At 39.6% G+C, this 24,287-nt stretch overlaps 1 long non-coding RNA gene across 1 annotated transcript; it reads right to left on the bottom strand.

Annotated features, from left to right (window-relative positions):
- Window positions 1–801: 801 nt before the first annotated feature.
- LOC104910697 lies at window positions 802–22,181 on the bottom strand. The gene is made up of 4 exons (XR_793326.2): window positions 22,111–22,181; window positions 20,194–20,348; window positions 8,698–8,905; window positions 802–4,850 (listed from the first exon to the last, which is right to left on the bottom strand). It is a non-coding gene; the product is annotated as an uncharacterized LOC104910697 (long non-coding RNA).
- Window positions 22,182–24,287: the final 2,106 nt, after the last annotated feature.

Below are 24,287 nucleotides of genomic sequence, written 5' to 3'. Positions count from 1 at the left end.
AGCAAAGAAAACCTTATCCAATGATTGGGTGAAAATTCAACACTGGATGAGACCTGAGGTGATCATCTACTGCTCTAATTTCCTTGCTCAAAATACAATTCTCCTGTAGCTACAATTTCACTGTAGTAGCATGGACATACACGTATTTGCATGAACAAACCTGAGCCCAAATCTTCATTTTACTAAGTCCTAGCAGAACAGTCTTGACTTGAGGATCAGTACACTGCTGCTTCAGGATTCACCACCACAACCGTGAAGCTTTGAGCAAATCAAACTTATTCTTTTTGTTGTTTAATTGCACAGGAAGCTCTTAGAAGAAGTGGCTCCTCACTCCAGGCCATTTGTACTGTGTGTAGCATGATGCAACTCTGATTTCAGTTAGGGTTTGTATGCAGTACTTAGTATGATAGTGATACAACCATTACACAGATACTGAGAACTGAAACCTGATTCCCTTAAGCTTAGACTCCACTTAATCCTGTTGTGCCCTGTGAAATTTGTCCCTTCTATCAAAATACCAGGATTCCCACAGGAGTTCATTCATTACTCAAGCTTCCCTTATAAGTCTTCATAGCACTCACAGCAGGTGTCCGAGGTGACTGAATTATTTAAATAACTTGGTTATTTTTTGTAATTCTTCTTCTCAGCTTCCTCACAAAGTTCAAAGGCATCAGTTGAAAACTCTGCAATGAACCACTTCAAATTATTTCTTTGAAGCACCATCTCACAATGGGACTCAACTACAATTTTTTTCATATGTATGGTTGTTATTATTTTTTTTTTTTTAAAGATATTACAACAGATGAATGACATATTTAGCAAAACTCCTGTTGCTTTAACACAGTAGTCAGCTCTCTGGCCAATGCTTTTACCTTCTTGTCTACCACCTAGTGTTAACAAAACATTTAAAGCTGCAAGTCAGATCCAGAGCCTGTGAATTGGGATGTGTTCTCTGACACCCTGGGCAGATATTCACCTGCTTCACACCATGATGGGTCACCTCTGAGACGTGCAGAAGGTGATTCCACCCAAAAAAACAGTTTTCAGTAGAGCATGATTAGGGATCTTGTAAAAAAACAAAAAACAAACAAACAACAACAAAAAAAACAGCTTTTTATTATGGTAGTAGTCAACCTGTCTCATCCTAGAGAAAACACTGGTATTCACCCTGACATTGGTTTCTTCTCTGGGCTACATAGAAAAGTATTGTGCTTTTTGGCTTCAGTTAAAAAACTTTCTGGGACATATGATTACTTGGATTATTTTTTTTTATTTATTTTTACGTGTTGTATGGACACAAGCCAGGACTCTCCTCAAATGAGATTTAGACTACCATCCTGTGATATAATTTAGTAACTTATATTGCTATGTATTTTTTCACCTCAACTATTAGATGAAGTAGTATCCAGGACAGGTGTGAGGGAAGACAACTAAATACAATAATAATGTTATTATTCCAAAAGCAACTGCATTTTTTTTCCACTAAACTTAAATGTCGAACTTTTTTTTTCAAGTTGTTTCAGTTGACAGTAAGCTTCAGAACTATGGCACCAAGTTGTCACAGTCTTTATATCATACATTTCTGCTAACCATCTGGCTGCTCTCAGTGCTCTTGCCGCTCAGGGAGAATGTAATTTACAAACAACCTCAGCAAATATCATATGCATTAAAGTGGGAAACAAATGATATTCCAGCATTGTAGAGGAGCTTCAAGATCACAAGATTTTTATTTTATTTTTTTGCCTTTTTATTGCCTTTTTTGTCTACAGCCCAGCAAGCTCAGAGACTGAGGGCCTCGTCAATAACCCTGCAGGCACCTGCTTGGCTGTACAGGATGAGATGTGCAGAGACTGTAAAGCCACACTGTGAGCAGTTCGAAGGGACCAACTCCAGAGCACAAGCCACATCCTGGAGCCAAGAGCCCAAGCTCCCTTATTCAAATAAGAGTTAGGAGTTAAAGACACATCAACCAACACTAGGGCTTATGGTCATGGATTCAAGAGCTCTTTTCCACCTATTGCAGGTTCACTGAAAAAGAACAGGATCTCTTAATACTGAACACATGGCAGTTCCCTGTAAGTATTCAGAGATTCAGGTGTGAGGGGAGGTTTTTTATAGCCACTCAGGATGTTAAGGAACAAATATTGAAATATTTATTGTTGTCAGTTAGCAAAGTAGAGACTTCCTTTAAGGAAATCTGAAGGAAAAAAATAAACAAAGTAGAATTCATTAATCTTTTCATGTGTTTGAAAGAGTTCAGATAGTAAATATTTTACCAGTGCTTCTAATTAATGAACATATAGTCATCTAGTCTTGAAAATAGAATGTATGGAAAATTTCTAATCAAGTTGAATGTTAACAGATGGGACTTTACAAGCAGTCAGCAATAATGTAATCCTTCTTCTATTTAAAGAAATTGGAATTTTACCACTTGCTTCAGGAGAAACAGGTCTGGGCCAATTTTAAAAATTCCTGTGCTATTAAATACATAATAGCTACCAGATTGAGACAAAGTTACAGTCTTATTTCAAGACAGCTAGATAACCAGCTGATAAAAACTGATCATTTTGAACACCAATTGCATTAATTCCATCCTACTATTTTATAAACAGATATTAATCAGGACTGAATTGCTATTCATGCTATTCAAGACAGTACAAGGTCTTACAATAGTAGCTTTTGAACTCCAGCTCAACAGCAATGTGAATGACATATAAGGAAGATACAGAATGAGTTCTTCTAGAGATACAGTTCAACACTTAGGCTAATCCACATGGCATTATGAGTTGGACTCATGGATCCCTTCCAACTCAGGATATTCTACGATTCCACTTGATCTAAAGGCTCATCTTTAGGTTACAAATGCAGATTCCCTTGTAAGGGTATACTACCTTTGCAAGTGAACAGCATAATATTATCCTAGCTTTAAGTGCTAGCAATTCTATTCCTTTCACATACATGGAGCCTCTTAGCAAAATGTCTTAGCAACCGAAAAAGCATTTCATACAAGGCACTTCCACAATCAAAAGATCTTGTGCACAGGAACTCACATAACCTGATATTCCTCAACATTCCGAAAAAATATATATACCAATTTGTATGAATGAAGGAATTGATTCTCCTGCACCACTCATGAGCAATGTAGTTGGCGAGTTACAAATAACACATTATCTGTGGATTTAATTTTTCATGGAGGGCTGTAATCAGTACTCTTCTTACAGTGCTGTTATTTCATTGGAAGTGCTCTAGTCAGTTAGGCACTTTGTCCCTGAATATCACTATACATGGGAATATACCTGATTTTGTTCCTACAGTGTAGCTTCTACAATCATCATGGGTTTCAGACATCTCAGAAGTAGGTTCTACAGAATAGATGAATACCAAGCATGCAGAGGAAATACTGCACCATTATAGTTAATCTTTAGACACTGGATTCTGAGCAGAGTGCAGCTGCCAGCATTCTTGTCTGTATTACACAGTTTTTAAAGATAGTGTTATTTTCAAGTATTCATACCAAACTCCAACAAAACTCCAGAGATACTGTAAATATAAATTTAAGAAAATACACCAAAGAATAAGAACTGTTTTTTGTTATATGAATATTTTAACTATACAGAAGTGTGGTATTCATACAACAGCTACATCAAGAGTAACTGTATGCACTAGCTCCTCCGAGAGTTATTGTTCACACTCTGAGTAAGACTGGTGGTCTGTGTGAAAATGAAAAATGCCAGATGCAGTGCAGATAAAACTATTTCCTCACTGCTAATCTGCAGAATCCTTCCACAAGATTCCAATAGAAGATACCTCAGAAGCATTTGAAACAGCAGCATTTGTTTCAATATATAGAATACTATCAGCAGTAAGGAAAAAGATGAAATAAAGTTACTTTCAGAGTTGAATCAACTTTTACTATTTAAACATGGAAGAAAACTTTCTTTATAGAAAATACATCGCACTGTAGAATGCTTACAGCTCCCCCTGAAACACCTGGTATGGTCACCACTGCAGACAGACTTTGCTGGGGTGTGAGGTTGACCCAAATTGATTCACAGCAAATAACCCAAGAGCCTTATTCAAATATTTAGATTAAATATCTCAGATTCAGTTTTTATCAACATTAGCTATGTTTTACACACCTGTGCCTATCTTTGATTTATAGCTACACACACAGAGCACTCAAGAGTAGACATTTTATTTTTCCTGCCCTCCTTCACAAAAGCAGCCAGTAGTAACTAACCTACTCTCACACTGAAAACACATTGAGTCAGCTTTAATTAAAATTCACTCTTTGTGCAAAATAAACATTGTGTGAAAAATCAGGTGCCAAACTGCTTATTCTGTTTTTAGTCCAGAGCAATTTAGGCAAGTACTTAACTATACAAACAGCATTTCCCAGCCCACGGAGTACATGTACAGTTGCTGATCAGCAGTCCACAGAAGGAGTAGAGTATCCCAGCAGCAATGCTGCTGAGGGTGACAACCATGGCAGAAGTAAGTAGAAAAATGGTTGGTGAAAGATGTGGAAAAGAAGCACTAAGAAAATGCTGTTATATCCACAGAAATAATTGTAGCAATTCACAGTCCCCGTGGGGTAGCCAAGAGATTTCAAGATCCTTTCCTCTGTGAGCCTCATCTTTCCAGAGTTTCCTTCTTACATGTCAGAGCAAGGCACGAAATTAACTCATCCAGAGCACAGGAACCAGATCATTCTCTACAGCTGCTATGTGACATATTGTGCCAGGGTTAAACCAGAGCTTGCAGATCCGAAGGAAGACTCTCCACTTCTCAGTTCCACAACAGAGCATGGAGGAGGCAGCATGGATTGGCCACTCCATAGCTTCTGGAAGCTGGGTACAGAAAAAGGACATGACAGCACGCTCTGTGTGCCTTATAGCTGTGAATGTTTTGCATTTTGGTTTACAGCTGTCTCAAGATGGGAGGCATATGCTTGCACTGTTCAAAAACATGCTGCAGATGCACTGGGTTTTGCAGAGGAGCATCTACCCCAACTGAAGAACCCAAGTGCCTGGGAAAGCAGGGACCTTACAGTATTCACAAGCTCAAGCTAAGTGAAGGATTTCCACAGAAAATCCTTTTTCATTTATTTGCCCCTAAAGATGACACAAAAAAGCCAGAGTTTTGAGTGAGGAGCAGGAGGAGCTGAACAATTGCTGAAAATACATCACACTTTAAATCCAGAAAGCTTCCTGATTCTATGCTTCCAGCTGTAAAAGCCCTGGCAGAGAGATCCAGCTAGAGCTGAGCTTCAAGCAGCTTGGCAGGGGATGCTGGACACATTGAACAGAACAGACAGAAGGCAAGCAAGCAGGTGGCCCTGGCCTTAAACCCAGTTACCAAGACCCACACAAAGCTACAGGAATTGTCTTCTACTCCTTCAATGAGACACCAAGGGCAAGCTCTGCCTTCTCTTGGGGTACCACTGTGTAGCACAGTCTACATGTTCCTGACTTAATCTGATGCTGCTCATCCTCTAATCCATTCTTCCTCAATAAATGGAAGGAATGCAGAGTCACCCTGAATATGTAGAGGCAATGGGATGAAGGCAAACCATTTTTTCATTTTGGCCAAAATCTATATTCCTGACTCTGAAGAAGGTTCCACCTCCCACCATGCTTCAGCCTCAGAAACGAATCAAACAGATCAAGTTTTTTTTTCAGCTATTGAATCTCATTTCTCCTCTCACCCCATCCCAGCACTTCTGCTTTGCTCAATGTATTGCAATGACAAAAGCGAATAGGTAAAAAAAAAATCATGGATCTGTATAAGCAAAATGCAGTTTTAGCAACAGCTTGTTTTCCATTTGTTTTTGTCACTACATATTTTTTCTCCTGTCTCAGGTAAGAGATCAGACCATGAGGACCTAGCTCACCATTCTACTGGTAATCTGGGAAGGACTGAAAAGCAAATTGGCCTCTGAAGGATGAATTGTTGCAGAAGTGGTTCAGCCCACAACACTGCCCACTATTTGAGAAGTGTTCTTGTCCCTGATGCATCACACCAGATGCTCAGTGAATTAGAATGGCAAAATCTTTCTCCTCAGTCCTTCTGCATTGTACCTAGAAGTTAGCTGATTTCTTTGCCTCATCTTAATAGTTCACCAGAAAAGCAGCATTCACTTTCTGTTGCCCTTACAAAAGATGAAATATTTCATGCAACCCAATTCAACATGTTGAAGAGTTTCAGTAAGGAAATACAAAACCATTAAGAGGAAGTTACATCAAAAAATTAAAATTCCTCTCCCACATTTATAGAGTAGAAGGATATCACTGACCAATGTTTACTAATGAGTAAATAAAAGAGGAGGAAAAAGCTGGACAAAGTAAAAAGGACCCTCTGTAGGATTTAATGGTCAAGTGTCTAGCCTGCCACTGTCATCTTCACTGTTCTTTACAAGATCTTGGCTCAGAATCAAGCTAAGCAGTTTGCAAATCTAATTTGAATTCTTAAGCAAGTCTAATTTATCATGCTCCTTTCTAAGGTCAAATCTATTTTGTATTCTTTTTCAGAGTTTTCCAGTGCAAGTACTGTAGCAGCATAACAAGAACTAACTCTTATTTTATGGAAAACTTCCTTCAAAAAGAAAATAGTTATGAATTCCAGCTTTTATAGTGCACTTTGGTACACTCATTGGCTGTCACAGGAGCCTTGTACACCTTGCAACTGCCATTTTTAAAATGTTTATATACATATATTTGTAGTGCTCAGAGAAGATGAGTTAAATCAAGACACCTGAGTGCAGCAAACTTGGGAATTGTATCCTCTTAATACAAGTGCTTTGCTAAATCCTAGAGATAAGTAGAACAGTAATCAACAGACTTGAATAGGACCAAAGGATAGCTTAGGAATAGTAATTGCTAAATATCAGGGTAAGTTTTGAGTATGACTCCTACTCTAATAAATGACAAACTGGAAGGCTTGAAAACACACCAGAAACAATGGAAGATGAGTTTAGCACATTTGGCTACACAGTAGCACAAATTTTAGAGAACAAATCTGATTCTCCTTTCTACCCATGATTCAAGCTCACAGGGATACAAAATTACCTGCAAAAACTTCATCTGCTAGGGAACACTGTCACGTCTCAGACTTTGGCTGCAATTTTCTGAAGAGCCTGAGTGAGCCAGCACTAAATACCACTGAAATTAAATGCATACAGAATCTGATTTTCTTGAATAAGCACTTGTGCAGAGCTACTAATAATTCAAGTAACCAGCTCAGTACTGCTTGATTCCATCTTGCTTCACAGTAAAATAAACTGTTTTATTAAGAAGTTATTTATATTCTTTTTCATTGCCCATTTATTTTTATTTTATTTTTCAACATTTGACATAACACAGGGCTCTCAGGACAATGAGTCCAAACTTGAAAAAGGGAGAAAAAAATTTCAGAATAATTCTCTGAAAATACAAAGCAGCAGTAGCACTGCAGGATGCTGAAGGAGTAAGAACCACAGTTTGTTTTAGTGGGACGTGACAGACGTTGCCTCCCAGTGGCAGAGGAATTCTGCTGCTATTTCTGAGAATATCATATTCTGCTTATCCCTTCACCAGGGCTCTACATGGCCCAAGACTTAGAGAAGACTATTTTCAAGTGAAATTACAAATTCGAGTTTGGTGACTGGAAGAAACATAGCCTGACTTATCAGGCAAAGTGCTGCTCTTCGTATTGCTTTTATTTTGCAGTATTTAAAGCTGTTTGCCACGTAAGGCTGAATCCTGACAGAGGTAAGCTAACAAGAAAAGTTCACAGCATAAAGTCTCAGCTATAATAAAGATGCACACACCGCCAGAGCTAGGTGCATGACAAACACCCATTCCGCAATGGGCATCAAGTATGCCTGTGTAGGTATGTTTCTTTGGCACCTAGTTTAAAAATCAGGGTGTAGGCATTGATCTGACAGGCATAGATGAGGAGGTCTGCAAACATACATAAAAGCATACAGCATTTCAAAGATCTGACCACAAAAGCTTCAATTTGACAGACTGACTACTGACTTGGAAATTCCCATCTCTAGGTGTTTTTCAAAATCTGAAGTTGTTATATTCTGAGAGGCTGGGTAGCTACAGATCAGGCAAAAAAGTCTGTGTGTCAAAGGCACAGGACTTCTGCTTTTAGTGGTGAACCATGGCAAACTCAGTTCAGAGGTTAATGGATGAGGCACGACTTTAATGAAGACTGTACCAATTTTTATATCAGCTCTCAAGTTCTTAAATTCATTAAGTCTTGACAGTTATGATTTTTCCCACCTTTAAAAGTTGGGATTTCTTCAAAATTTTTCAGTACTAAAACGTAGTGCTCAAAGAAAACAAATCCAGCCTCAATTCTTCAATAATATGCAAGAGACATATTGAAAGCCCTCCAGGCATTGTTCCTACACTAAGTTCCAGTGGTCAACAGCTAAAATTCAGGCAAACTCACAAAAGGACAGGTTTCCCAGGTGGCAAAGGGGAAGAATTTACTAACCAACAGTGTTCATTAAGCCAACATTTACCTGGCTGTTTAGGACAGTGTCATATAGTCTGCTCCAAATGCAGTCAAGCTCTTTTAAAGATTTTCCTCAACTTATTATATCCAACCTATACGACAACATGATGAAAACAGGCCCCAATCTCACCCACCCCACATAAATTAGCAGTGAGGCTTTTCCTTAATAAAGCATTTGTTAGCACTTACATTCCTCTTCGCTCAGAAGCATATTCACGAGCATTCCTGAAGAGAGGTGGTTCTTTTGAATCAGGGAGTCTCATCCTGTTTTCTTTCTTTAGTCACATATCACTTTTGCTATTCTTTTCACAACTTTTGACTGCTGATCCATCCTGACGTTACATTTTCCCCCACACTGGAAAAAGACATGGTTTCCCACAACAGGGCTCCAACCTCACTGTAAAAAAGGTATACAACAAATGACTGAAATTCAAAATATTCTCAGACCACTTTGGAGATGACATTGAACAAGAGAATTTATCCCTTTCCCTGATATCAAGAGTAACTATTTATCTGAGCAAATTATGAATCACTGTAATCTCTACGTTGTACCAGCATATAATTTCTCAAAGCAGCTCCCTGCATCTGCTCTTGGACATTTGGACACATTTTGACACTTCTGTCATCTCTTTCTGTCTATTTGCCTCGAGAAGCCTGTTCAATAACATACTGCCTTTCACAATAGTCACGACAAGGGAATTATAGGTTGTTATTCTATTCTTGTCGGCTGGAATGTCTTTTAACTACTTATTGTTTATTTAAAAACAATAATCCTCCATTTTAAAGATTCACAGAGCAAATAAGATGACTTGTTTTTCTGAAAAGAAAATTGCCCCACAGACATAGATGGTCATGCAACCAGTCTGGGGTGACAGCTGGTATTTAAATGGAAAATTAATTCTTCTCAGCCTGTCAAAGCAGGGACATCATCTTCCAAAAGAAGTGTGAGATTGCTTAAGCCCCTGCATATCATAAAGCCACTGACAGCAAGAAATGAGTAAGAAGAAATTAGAAATCAGAAATCATCCTTTCCCCATGAAATCTGCAGCTCTCTTCTAAACTCTGCTTCCAGATGCCATGGGGGTGGGAGGGTTAAGTAGGATAGGAGAGGCTAGCTTTCATCTAACAATGGTGGCAACGCAACAAATCCTAGGGAGACTGCGCAACTAGGATAAAGGCACACCGTGTTTTTTTTTTTTTTAAAGTTCTACTTTTAAGTGCTTGAGACATCAGGAAAGATGAGAGAATAGGGCTGCTCAGAGCCACAATTGCTCCTCACTGTGGGATGCCACCAGTAACTTATTTCACTCTATAGAACAGCTTATCCTCTGCCATATCCCTCCAGCCTGCTTTCAGGAGGAGCTGCCCCAATGAGTGTTCCCTGTTGGGTGCCTAGGAAAATCTTTGTGTGCACTGTGCTGTGCAAACTATTTTCAGCTCTACTGCCTTTCCTTGTCTGCACCCCCTCTGCAAAGACTTTCTCATACATAACCACTGTGTAGCACAGCAGTAGAACCCAAGAATAAAATCCTCAGCAGCTTTTTGGGAGGTCCTTCATGCTGTACATACCAGAGAAAGAAATTCTCAACTGAATTTTCAACCTATGTGTATTTGTGATACTATGTTCAGGCTCTCTAACTACACTTGAGTAGTGTCTCAATGGCTGACAAAACAGAAGACCATTAATGCAGACCATTTCTTCTCACAAAAATGGCCTCAAAGCTGAAATATTCTTAAAGATGTATTGAAACAGCCTTCAGACAAAGTACATCCATTTAGTTTCTGATATTTCCAAGCAGCGACTCCCACTTACTCAGAGATACATCTGAATATGTTCATTATCATCTTCAAGTCACAGCCTTTTAATTTCTATTATACAGATAAACCTCTGCTGCTGAAATACTTGGAATTGTCCCCATCCTCCCATAGCACAGTAGTACAGCACAACTAAACCACAGATGAACACAAGACCTAGAGAAAATTGGGGCAAGGCTACAGGCTCACCTTTAGGCAACCTGACTGAAGCAACACAAAACACACTTCACAGAGCTAGGAAGCAAAAGGCATGTATAAGTTTATGATTTATGCACACTAGCTCATACTAGTCTTTACTTCAGTAAAATACTTAGTTTATCTTAAAGCCATAAGCTTTGCCATTGTGGGTTTTTCAAACAGGAGATAATAAGCACAGAAACACACATGTAGGTTGTAAGTGTGATATTACAAACACCATGAGCAGCACATAGCTTTAGCTTGTGAAAGATCTGACATGTACTACATTGCATGCTTCTGCCAAACTGATGATCTGGATGCAGATCATTGTATCTGACTGCAGATGTTAGGAGTGCACCATTCCTAACAAATGCATAATCTGATTAAATATGAAATGCACTGATATTGTCAAAACCCATTAATCACTTTCAAGACACATTAATGTAGGCTTTACTGACAGCTGTGATGATTGTACCATCTCTGCAGGTAGCATTGCTCAAAGTTACCCCATTGGATCTCGAAAAGACAAAGAGTATGCAGGATATACTTAAGTGCACTTTACATATATTTATATCATGGAAAACTTGAGTTACACTTACATTCATACAGCTTCCTCTGCTATTAAATATCTGTTTAACCTTCCACATAAAGTGCAAAGACAGTAATAACTTGCCCAAAATACATGGATTCAGAAAAAACTGCAAGCATAGCAGGTCTGAGTTAAAACAGGCCCATGGAGACACTGTGATCTCCCTGCAGAACTAGGGGGAAATCTATAGATATTTCAAGCACAACATACATTGCAAACTGACCCAGCAAACCAGCACCACACACTTACTGAGTACATTGCACAGGAAGGCTTCTATGTGATTAGGGAATAAATATTACTGGTGAAGAATTCCAGAAATAATTGTACATCCAAGGCGATGCTTAGGCAATGTCCTATTCCTATCTTCCATTCACTATATCACATGACTATGGACCTGTCATATCACAGTCATTTTTCTATGGTTATTTAGTTATTAGTCAGAAATGGCCTCACTTTTTTTCCCCCCCCCTCCCCCCCATCTCCACTGGTTTAATCCTTCCTCCCACCTCAACCATCTCGCCAACTTAGGGACTTCATTCCGCAATTTAAAGGATCAAATAGAGGATAAATGACAAACCTTACAGCTTCAGAAGTAACAAAGATTAGCACAGCAGACCAGTGTGAATTGTTGATCAAAAGAATAGGATTTACACTGTAAACTTGTCAAAGCAGAGACTTCTACTATGCAGTGGCACAGTATTTGTCTCAGTGGGGCCTCATCTTATCCGAGACTCATGGGTGTTACTTAATAAATTGCAAAACAATGTTAGAGACATTTAAGAAAAATAAGGAATACTCAGTTGCAGGCCTATAATGGTGCTGAAATGTGCATTAAGTAGGCATTACATAGAAGTATATTAGCACATACAGTAAATGAAAAGTGGTGCTTTCTGCCACCTAGAAAATTACTACAGGAATCCATGTTTCTGCTCTGCCTCTAATGCAATACCTTGAAAGCCTGAAAGATGCAGTACTGCACAGTAGTGCCAGAAGCAGAATGGAGGACACTTAAGTAGACACTGATTTAAGTTAAATGGTACAAATGCCAGTCTCATTATCCCTATGAATTTGAGATAATCACTAATATATGAAACTTGAACATTGCCAGATTTTTGTACAAGGCTTCATGTTGTACTAAACTCATTTTTTAACCTTTCAATTCCCTTAGCAATCAGAAGAAATATCGTGGACTGTGGTTCAAAAATCACTATAGTAACTGTTATCTGACACTACAGCTGAGGAATTCCTATCATGACCTCCTCAGTAAATGCCCATAATGGTGCTCCATAAGAGCACACAAATCCATGATCAGAGCAACTCAAAGTATAATAGAATCTTCAACCATAAAGAAATTCTTACAGAAACACAGAACATTCGAAGAATAGAGATGTTATTTCAGATAGGACCTATTTTTCTCCTTTGGGAAATACTGGTATCTTCTATACCAGGCCAGAATCTGAGCTATGACCATGTTATCATGAGAACTGTATTTGTAGGTTTTTCATGGCTCCTTCCCTATCTTGCTTCCTTGCCAGACATCTCTCCTATTAGGTTTGCTTCTATATCACCTACACATTCTGCTATTAATAATGCAGAGGAAGCAGGTGAAGCCAAGCCCTAGTGCCTGTATCAAATACATTGTGAAATGCACAACATGCCACATCACTGGAAAGGGAAGCTCATTTTCCCAGCACCATATAAAACAAAATGGGCTCTAACACCTAGAAATTTGTTTTGGAAATAATTATATGCAAAAAAAATTGCAAAGGTAAAGGCTATAGAAAAAAAAAATCAAAGCTGGCACAGCAAAAGACAACTGGTCCACAGAAGAGAATACAGCTTCAGAATCAATACAAGCACATAAATGCTGAAATACCTCAAAAGGAGAAGTCAGATCCTGTAATAACTACTTTCCACCAAGATTCTTAGCTGGTTGGGGATTTAAGCAAGGGTTTTATCACCTTGCTACAAAATAGTAATGGTAGAGAATGGTGCAGTTCTTCATAGATAATATATAGTGTTTACCAACAGTGCATACAGTTAGCACAGGCATTCAGCAGCAAGAAGCAGCTATCTCCTTTGGAACTCTCATGTTCCTGTTTGCTGAGGGCTGGAAAGGATTTCTACTCCCTGCAGCATTTGAATGTGCTGCCTTCCTTTTGTCAAATACCTCCTGCTGTAGGTTTGTGTTACTCTGGAACAACACTGGCAGCTTACCGCATCACACACAACAGAACTCAACCTGAAGGTCCCCTAAAGGTGTTCACTGAAAACCACCACCAGAGTGCTAGTTCAGAAGTTACCTGCTCTTAGGACCATTCCCCCATAAATGCTTAGGATACTGTGAAAAGAAAAGCATGTATTCTTGGAACTACTGGAAGCAATTGAACTACCGGAAAACAATTTCTGCTTTTCATAAACATGACATTCATCAATAAATGAGCACTCAACTCCTCCACTTGTACAGTACAAAGCATGTATTTGACCTGTAAGGCAACAACCTGAAATAAACTTAAGTAATCATTAGTACAGTTCATTGAATATGTTAAAAAACTTCAGACAAAATTTGCGCTTACACTAAGGCTGTCGATAGCACTGTTGCAGTATAAGCCAACTACTCTCCCATCAGAGCATCTAGGAGTCAGTGACTTACTGCTGCACAGAGTCATGCTTGTTTTTACATCCACATCTTTAATAAAAATCTCAATTTCCTAAGCCCTTATTACTGCAGCATTGAAAATACAAGCTTCTCTGCCAGCTGTCACTCACCCGGTCTACCTCCAAATCACCTCTACTCCTACCAGCTGACAGTCACTCCTAAACTGTGCTGCAGAGATAGTTTGGACCCTCACACATTTGAGGAACTACTGGCTCTCAGGATTCACATGCAGGGCTAGTTAGGCAAGCAGTGGGCTCTCCCCTGCCTCTCCAGGGCAGAGGGAAGGAACAGCAGAGAATTGCAACACTGGAACCTGCAGGACTGAAAACCAAGACTGATTCACGCTGCACTGAATTGAGCTAATAATTCTCAGAGATAGGATTATCATCACCATACATTTATCTTTGGTTTTCTCCTTCCCAAGTTTATTACTATTGCCACCATGAGTAGTAGCCACAGAATACCTCACTCTGGAGTGAGGAAACCCCCACCCTCTAAGCATGGGACAGGTCTCCCCTAATGTTGCTCTGACTCCTCTGCAATTCAGCCATAGGAGCACCTGCTGGGGACAGTGATAACCAGGCTTCAAATTGCAGTGAGTCTGCCTGGATTCATCTGACCCAACAAACCACTACAGAGAAACACACATACCCCAAGACAATGCTGGACATTACATGGGAAATCATCTCCCCAGCATGGGGAAAAAGGGAATGACTTACCAGGATATAAGGTGACTCAGTCTTGGAAGGCAAGGGGATACAACTCCCTCACAGGTCTCAAACTACAAAGCAAGCATCAGCAGCTGCACCCAGATCAAACACATTTCAAGTTCGTTTGTTTTTTTTAGTAAAAAACACAGCTTGGAGCACACCTCATCATTTCTCTTGAAAATATCTAGTTTTCATATTAGAACAGAAACCTATTGGAGGTGAGAACTTCTATGCACTTGCTAACATTATGTCATAGTTCAGGATAAAAGGCTGCTGCAGGAGCAGGAAAAATATTAGTTTTCAGACCTGACTTGCACCCCTGTATAAAGCCTTCTCCACAGTAGGAGAGTGCTGCAACCTCTAGCAAGATCAGAGAGCTCCAAGAACAAGGTGATATTTTCTTCCCACCTAGAAAAAATGACAGGATCAAGCAAAGTATTCTACAAATCCCTGCATTTCAGAGTGGGGAGCAAGAAAATCCAGAAATAGTTTCAGCTACCCTGCTTAAGTGGCAGATCCCACTGGAAAACATTTTATCTCATCATTTTAAATGAAATCTACCCTGGGATCAACTTGCAACAAGCTGAGGAGAAAGAAAGGTGCAGCCCTAGTTGCCTGGGTACAGAAGACCACAGAACCACTTTCTCCAACACACCTTACTGAGCCATGGATAGAATCCCACTTTCAGACTGCCTGTCAAATCCTAGGATTTAGTCTAGCTTTTATGAAAACATTTTACTGGCTGGATATGAACTATTTAAATAAAACATATCGGAGAGCCTGTGTAAACCATATTGATGAGCAGCATTAGAAAAGCATTCCATTATTATTCATCCCATATCAAGATGAATGCAAGTGAGGCTTATAACAAGAGCTCTATCAAATATCAAAGTCAACACAGAACTGTCACAAAAAAAACAAATATCCCACACACCATAATCTCCCATGTGTGATAGTTAAAATGTGCTTAAAAGCAGGGCAAGAGTTGGAGCAAGATCTGTGCCAAGCGTTGGCATTGGCAGAGCACAGTTCCTGAAATAACAGCATAAGCAGGAGAATTACTCATGGAAGATAACATGATCTGAATTTTTATTATTCTGGAATTTGCTGAAATGTAGCTTAGAGAGAAGAAGCCAGGCTGTTGATGTGAGTGACAATAGTTGAGAATGTTGCTGTATTTCATAGACAACACGCTGTCCCTTTCAATAGCATCAGCTCTGTCTCCACGTAATCAGTTTAGTTTAAAATTAGAACTGGAGCCTATGGCCAGAAAGCCTTAACACTTCTGCAGCACTTAAACAGTCAACATTTTGGGGAAAAAATGATCAGGTGATCCACAGTGCATGCACTTTGCTAGCTGTCAGGAGGTTAATGGTGTGCCTCAAGCAGAAGGCTAAATTAGGATGTGAACACCTTAATCTACAGTTGCAAATGCTGACAGCAATGGCACTTTATCAACTATTTTTGCAGTCTTATTTGCTACGTATCTCCCTGATTTCTCAAGCCTGTGCAACCAGCCCTCCCTCTTCTCCACATAAATTAGCTAAATGACCTCTTGTAGCCTGCTTGAAATGAAAATTGTCATCTGAAAGAGAAAATAGCTGTTCTAAATGTTTGCAGGGAATGGAGAGGGTGTTAAGGATTGCAAGCTTCTCTGCAATACAAAAGCTTCAAATTCATGTGTGAGAAATTAGTCTTACCTAATATTTAAAGCCAGGAAATCAATAATCTTCTCTATAAAAAGCAGATTTTTCTCATATTTGCATTTAATATTTAACATTAACAGGCTATGGATCTTGTTTAAGAAAAATATTGCTGTAGCAGAGCTGAAATTGGTCTATATTTGTTAGATGCATTGTATAACAGATTCTGTGCCATGCTTCTAAAGAAAAGTGATGGATAGAGATGCTTGAGTGGCCACCAGATTCAATGACACTGTGCTCTTAAAAGCTTTATTGCAAGTACAGATTAAAGCCAAAAGGCAGAGACAGCTTTAACTTTACACTGGCAGTGTTTGAGAAGAGATACCCAAATTAGAAAACAGAAATTCAAATATAGGCCACAAGTGCTATAAAATACCAGTTCTCCAGTTTGTTATATGCACCCCTGAAAGGATTAATTTAAGGACTGCAACAGAAACAAGTCAGTGGACTGACCCGGGAGTAAATTATTTCCTCCAGGGTTGAGTGCCTCTGGAGCACATACTCATCACGGCAAAATATCAAGTAGTTTTAGCAAAAGAGGGAAGCCCTTAATAACCTCCTCCCAGGAGGTTCCACAGCCCATCAGGCAGGGAGGAGAGGAGGCTGTTAGCTCCTCCCCCCTGCTGCCTGTGCTCTTACACAGCCCAGGATGTCAGCAGCCTCTTTCCACTGCCACAGCACAAGACTGGATAACACCTAGAACCCTGAGGCCTTTTCTGGCTGCCCCCTTGGAGGTCACGCACTGCTCTTATTATTGCCCTATGAATTTGAGATAATTCCTGTGAGCAACTTGAAACCTTGCTGTACAAAAACCTAGCCATGCTCACATTGTACTGACTCATCCTCTGCTGGACAGGACTTGGCATTCACGCTTGCTGAATTACATAAGGTCCCTGGCAGCCACTCCAACCTGCCTTAGGCCCACTGCATGGCAGCCTTGTGCTTGGGCTTATTATTCATCCCACCAACTTGGGGTCAAATCTGCTGCCAGCATGTTCCACCCCCTTTTCCAAAGGATAGACAGAGGAGTTCAGCAGCACACATCCCTCCCTTAGTCCTCTAGTCACCAGTCCCTGGGAAGATTATGACTCATGAACCACAACATATCTCAGCTTTAAGAGTTTGAGAGCAATGTCCAAGGCACAATACACTAGCCTTCAAATTTTTCCATCTGTTTGGAAACAAAAAGCCACTTCTCCCACCACCACCAACTGTTCAGTGTTTGTCAGAGATTCTAAGGATCCCATTATTCATCGGCTGAGTGGGCAGCCATCTCACCCTCAACACAGCGTGGACCAAAGCTCGGTAAGCATGTTTTGTGATCTTGCACCAACACTACATGTCCATATGTGTAGAAAGCTAAATAGGATGGGACAGCAATAAAGGATAGCAGTGATGCATTCAGTTGTCTTCATCTCAACTAAGATACTCACCATCCACACATCACACCTGTGACCAAGTCTAAAATACTATCCCCAGATAAGATTGAAACAAAAAATCTAAAATGCTTTAGTTTATGAATCACTTAAGAGGGCAGAGAGAGGGGATTTTCTCCAGAAAAACATCCTCAAGAAGAATAGAGACAAGTTAAAGAGCATATTATATATCTACTACTGCAGGGCAAGCCATTTCTTTTTGTTCTGGGAACTAAACAGGTCTCTAAATTTGACTCTATTAAATGAGTGAATGACACTTATGGCAGAGTAGCAAGACTACAGTTCTCTCATTTGTTAAAAAGCTTAACATAAGGCCAAGGTAACAAAGTATTTGCACATGTCTATACAAAATGGCACTGCAAGTACACAATACACACTACCTGAACAGTAGGATAGAGGTCCCAGCTGCCCCACCTCTGCCTTTGATGCTCACTTGGTCAGTTCAGATACAGGCAAGACTATGATTGGCACACGACTGCAGCAAGTGAAACTCATATCTGAGAAACTCCCTGAGTTTCCTTCCATGTTACCTGCACAAGCAGAATACTTATAGAAAGTGAAACAATCTGAATCAGATGAGAAAATAGCCACAGATTCCTAAATAATGACCAAGTATTTGGAAATCAACTACATTGCAAAAACCATTTGCTTCACCAAGTCACAGCTTTGCCTGCCTATTATTTCTGCTGCATGAACACGGTTTCTCTCCATCCAAAAGATGGATATTTTCTCTGGAGAAAGATAAATAGGCACAATCACCCTGAAAACTGTGGGAGAACACACCATACATACCAGAAACACATGCAAATTGTCCAAGCTGATCCTAGAGCCTATTTACCTTCCTCTTTGGCAGAGACATCTGCAACCATTACACAGAGATAAACACAGCTTCAAAACTGCCAGACAAGTAAATCTTGAAGAAAGGAGTCACAGCATCTATGAGGCTCAGAAAATTCTGTGCTATATTACACATCACATATAACCATACAATTTGTGTGTGTTCTGTCAAGTGCCTCTGAATTCCTTTATGCAATATTATTTAGCTGTATTAAGAAAATTTGTCACTGGCTGAGAATCAGACACTGAGGAAAATACACAATGTATTTGGGGGTCATCTTTCTTCATAATGACCATTAACACAATGCTGTTAAGTACTTAAAATTATGCCTGAAAATTTTTCTTCAAGTAGCAATGCTTTTCAAATAGCAAATGAAAGTAAATCAGTATTCTTGTCTTGAGATCTTAAGATTAGCATTGCTCTAAGATTAAAATGCTTAGAAGGAAAGGCTTCTAGTACAAATTTAAAGTACTTAGCACTGAATTATTTTGGGGTGTAAGATGCTCTCCCTCTGTACACACTTGCCACAGGGCTATTGCTAAATGACTTCTGCAGAACCTCTGACTTAAAAGAACTCTTCTCAGATGGCCCAAGCCTCAGCCTTTATTTGTTTGCAGCAGGGGCTCCTGAGTCCTAAATCCCATAGGGACTTCTGAAGCAACTACTCTACACACCCAATTGTTCTCTAATTGCAGCCCATGCTTCAGAAGGACCTGTGAAAGAGTACAGACAGATAATTCAGCAACTCCATCACAGCCCCACAGTGCCTCAAAGACTGACCAAAACCTCATTAGTTTCATACAGCTACAGTAAAAGGGTAAAGTTCCAGAGAGGCAAAAGATTGAAGTCTGACGAAGCAGCAAGGTGTTATAGCCATTATTTCCCAATGCAATAGCGAAGGGCTTATTTACATTTGTTATCCAGAGTGCAAACTACTGGCAAACACCCCACAGCAGGTTTACTGAGTGTTTTATCTGCAGGAGAAATTCTCATCTCTTTGGTGATTCAAGTCCAGCAAGCACAAGATGTAAAAAGATAACTTTCATTATTACAACAGAATGTTTTTTCATAGCAGTTGTTACCCCATTTGGAAAATATTGCTTGATATCCTGTAATCCCTCTGCATCTGTCATTTCAGTTTATTAGTTCCCTGAGTATATTCAAAGCTGTAAATGGAGAAACCGAGCTGTCCGGATTTCAAATTGAAGATGGGAGCCAACTGACAAAATACCACGTAGCTGTTTCAGTTTAATAATCCCGTGTGGACAGATGATGCATCTACTATTCCCTCCAAAGCTCCAAATTCAGTTATTATGCAGATGGTAAAATCTATTCTTTGAGGGTCAGGATTAAAGCCAATGGAAAGTGCCATCTAATTCATTGAGGGAAAAAATAGCTATTACTGCTACCTGGAAGATAATACCCATTTCCAATACAAAACACTGCATTTTATGACACCTAATGTTTTCCAAAACCTTCTTAAGCATCCAAACCTTAAAAATCACCTAATGCCAGACACTGCAGAGAAGCAAGCAGTTTAATATAACAATGGATGCTTTCCAGACTGCATATTCCAAGCCAGCAAATGGCCAACAGGAAGAGCATTCTCTCCCCTTCAAAACTGAGTGCCCTGGTATGCACAGCAGGGCACAGGTGCCCACTCCAACAAAACTCTGAACGTGACTGAAGAGCTTCTGCACATACCAAAGCTTCCCCAGCAGAAGCAGCCAAAGTCTTTTCCCTCTCAGCCTTACTTACCAAGGACTTGGTAGAAGTGGAGCAATGCCTAGGTCCTGTGAAGAGTCTTGGCATCCTCACACAGCCTGAGACATAGATGCACTCCTCCCGGGCACAATGAGGTGTAGTATAAATTGAGTGACAGTCCAACAGCTGTAGGCACCTCCATGCCATCTCTGCAGCATAACAAATACAGCATATGTGTAAAAATCATCTAATGGTCCAAAACCAGAAAAATATTATGCTAGTGTCTTAGAATAAGTTAATATTTATTACTTTGGAAATTACTAATTCATACAGCTAGAGCACTTTATTTTTTACTAGAAAGAAAAATAGTTTAATTTAATTCTGGTATTTAAATATACTTGCTAAATGTAATAGGGCATTGTTGAAGATAAATTAATTTAAACACGAGGCTGACTCTATAAAACATCAATCATCCTTCCAATACAAAAATACTTGAAGAACATTTAGATCTTTTCAAAGAAAACCAGTCAGGGACTTAAAACATTTTCTCTTGGTCACAATAAATTACTGTTCTCTGGCTCAGTTGCATTGCCACACTTTTTACACCTGCAAAACAGGCACTGACCAAATCTCCATTTTTGTATTCCAGGTCCTTCCTCTCATCTACAGAACTGGCTAACATTCAGTTTTACCTGGAGGCATTTGCAGTCTTATTAAGGGGCATAGTGAGCTAAAAAAGGTATGACCTACTCATGGAGGCAAACTGTGATTATCAAAGAGAGAGCCACAGGGTATTCATCATTAAAAACTGAATTAACAAGGCATTCTGCATTTCCTCTGTAGAGTTTCCTTTGACAGGGAATTTAAAGGATGCTCTGGATTCAGGAACTCGAATGTATTAAATGTCATAGCAAGCCTTCCAGTGCACATCCTGACCCATACTGGCATAGTACCACACCAAGTACAAGGCAAGATCAGGCTTGGAAGTCTTCCTTTAAAAACCTTTGTCAATGAATTCAGGTAGACTAAATGCTGCTTTTAGCACCAAGCATAAGAGCTTCCCCATACTGGCTACCAGCAGATGTACTTCTTTTGGCATTACCCCAAAGAGCTCTGTTTAGCCAGTATTCTGCCAGTTCTAGAAAGGAAAGGTAGAAAGCATTTATGTTACAGCATCCATCTGAACATTCATTTTTCTCTAGGAGGGGTTGTTTAGAGTTTGCCCACTTGTGTGAGTGTGTGTAAGATCAGATGTTGTATAATATTGTATGATAAATAAGTACACACAAGTTAGGCTGATAAGATTATCACACTGGAAAAGATAATCTGAGATAAATGAAAAGTGTTCACCAGTGTTGTAGGCTCACAAGAAACTCCATGAGGAGCAATATCCAGATAGAGGTCCTTCCTCAGTGGCAGTCAGCCCTTAAATGAGTCTAGGAGAGGTGCAGCCAGGCTCCACCCCTCCAGTCACACAGCTGAATTGCCTTCACCTGCACTCTCACAGCTGACTTAGTGCTTGCCTCAGGTGATCAATCAGAGATTCAGGCCACAATTCAACAGTTTCCATATAGTGTGCATATTTTTATATAATCCTGTTCTTTTCCTCAAGCTAATGCACTCCATACAGACCTTTCTGATTAAAAGGTATTGTATCTTTAATCTAAGTCCTCTATAGAGGGACACACACTATCAATATCTTTGAGCAACTCCCTACTGCAGTCAGCAGGGAATTCTCAAAAAGAATCAATGGTACAACGAACCCTATGGTTGTTGGGGCTCTTTTATATATCATTATAGCTTTTAAATGAATCCTGGCATTGATTCTTAAAAAAAATAATGCAAAAAATAAATGAAAAGAGGGAAAAATATGACAAAATACTTGCCACAGCCAAATTGCTGGTAAGAACAAAGACAGTACCATTGTGCCGCTAGAATATCAGATGTAGAATCCTGATAGTCATAAAATACCTTAGCTGTAAGCCCAGCAGGTATTTGTGGGGATCTGTCTGCATCATTTGATTATTTATTCTAGAAGCAGCTGCAAAAAAGCAAAGTATCACTACCGAAGAGCAGGACTGCAAAAACAATGATGTTCAACAACACGCAAAAGTCAAGCACAACTTCACCATTAAGAGCAAAAGGACTAGCTCTCCTATACCATTAGGCGCTTGGATAGTTTTAACTATCAGATGTAAAAAGTTAGCTTACTGGAGAAGCTTTGCCAGCCCCACTAACTACAAGATTCATTTTTTACTATCTACGAAGTCTCCCTCCACCCCTCAGAGTTTTAATGGAGTTGTGATTAATTGCACCAAAGTGGATTTGGCCCAGTCTTTCCAATGCAACATTATTGATTTACTCCCATAGCACAAGTAGCCCACCAGATTTTGACACTGAAATATGATCTTATTTCATGACACCCTCTTAGTAATATCTTCCAGATTTCTCTGTTATTCATTCTGGGATTTAGATGCAATTTTGGGGCTGTTGTGTTGCATACACTTTTATTGTGCTGTTTACAAAATGATTCTTGCAATTAATTACAGTAATGAGATTATGGCTAAAATACTTAGAGAATGCTGATTAGATAATTAATGATTGAATGTTGATTGTAGCATTTTATTGAACATACACTGTGGGTTGGCCCCTTTCCTTTTTTGGTCTTTCTTGCTCAAGTTCTAATAGGTAATTGAAAAAATGATTAGTGAGAAAGTAGATTACATGAATCATATTTAACCCTTGGCACTTAGACAGGAATCCAGAGTAATATAATGTGAGGAATATAAGGAATCAATTTCTTTGGTATTTTCATTGTAGTAATTACAGTCTGAAAATAGTTTTAAATCACAGTGCAAAATTGGCAGATTGGCTGGATCTGAACTAAGGAGCCTCCATGCAGCAGCACATAATGTTAGAGTAGCTGCCTGTCAGCAAGGACAGGACCAACAGCAAGCAAAAGGGCTGGCAAGGACACACAAGAGCTTGGCCATGTCACCTGATGAGATCACACCAAGAGCCAAACAATAGACAGGGAAAATATATCCTTTCAGGGTCTGGGTCTGAAACAAGATATCAGGTCACCCTTTCCCTGCTGTCAGTAAGCTCCTCTGCAAGCCTTCAGCAAGCCAAAGCTCCATCTCTCCCAAGGTGAAGCCATAACACGGACAACATATTTCCAAGCAGGAACTGGATGAGCAGCTGGTGCAGCCACAAGGAAATTCAGGTTGACCAAAAGCCACACATCAAAATAATGCAATTGAGGCCATCTGGTGTGCTTTCAGAAAACTAGCAAGATGTATAGAACCACAAAAGCAAGCACTGTGTATGCATATAATAATATAGTCTAATTAAGAGAGCTCCCATTGACTTCAGCCTCAGTTTTGGAAATTCATCATTTCTGAGAGTCAGATCCTCATGTCTCCGGCAGACATATGTCAAGCGAGTAATCTGTATTCAGGCCACTGAAGCAAAGGTCCTTGCAGCTGTCTTCCCTTGACAAAGCCATAGAGAAAGTTCATTCTGTACCATAACAAAAGTAGGGGCTTGTGGCAGAAATTAGCTAGTATTTAGATACCTGTTGATGCTTCATAAACAAAATTGGCCAAATTAAGGCTGCCAGGCAGCCTTAACTGCAGTCTTCCTGGAAAAGCAAAGCACATTTCCCCAGGTATTTGGCTTCCTTCCCTATTACTTTCAGTTTCTGATATTGCTCAAAGAGCACTGATGTCTTCTCTCTGATGACAGCAATATGACCCAAGAGAACAGCATGGAGCTGTGACAGTGGAAGATCAGGTTCAATTTCAGGAAAAGGTTCTTCACTAGAGGGTGACTGGGCACTGGAATAGGCTGCCCACATCAGTAGTCACAGCCACAAGCTGTGAGAGTTCAAACAGCACTCTCAGACATAAGGTTTGAATTTTGGGTGATCTCAGTGACCCTCATGGTTCCTTTCAACTCAGGATATTCTATGAAATAGAGAATATGACATCATGATTAACTTTTAAGTTACAGTTACTTAAAGATATCAACCCACATCAGAGGATGAGTTATGGTCATTTTCTACCATTCTATAGAAAAAAAAGTGGTAAAACCAGTCCAGGAATTACTCCATGTGATTTCAGCCAATAAGATTATCTAGAACATCC

The sequence above is a fragment of the Meleagris gallopavo genome, chromosome 4 (genome assembly GCF_000146605.3).
Source record: "Meleagris gallopavo isolate NT-WF06-2002-E0010 breed Aviagen turkey brand Nicholas breeding stock chromosome 4, Turkey_5.1, whole genome shotgun sequence".
Taxonomy (NCBI): domain Eukaryota; kingdom Metazoa; phylum Chordata; class Aves; order Galliformes; family Phasianidae; genus Meleagris; species Meleagris gallopavo.
Note: the sequence above shows the minus strand (reverse complement) of the source record. Positions and strands in the feature narration are given on the sequence as shown.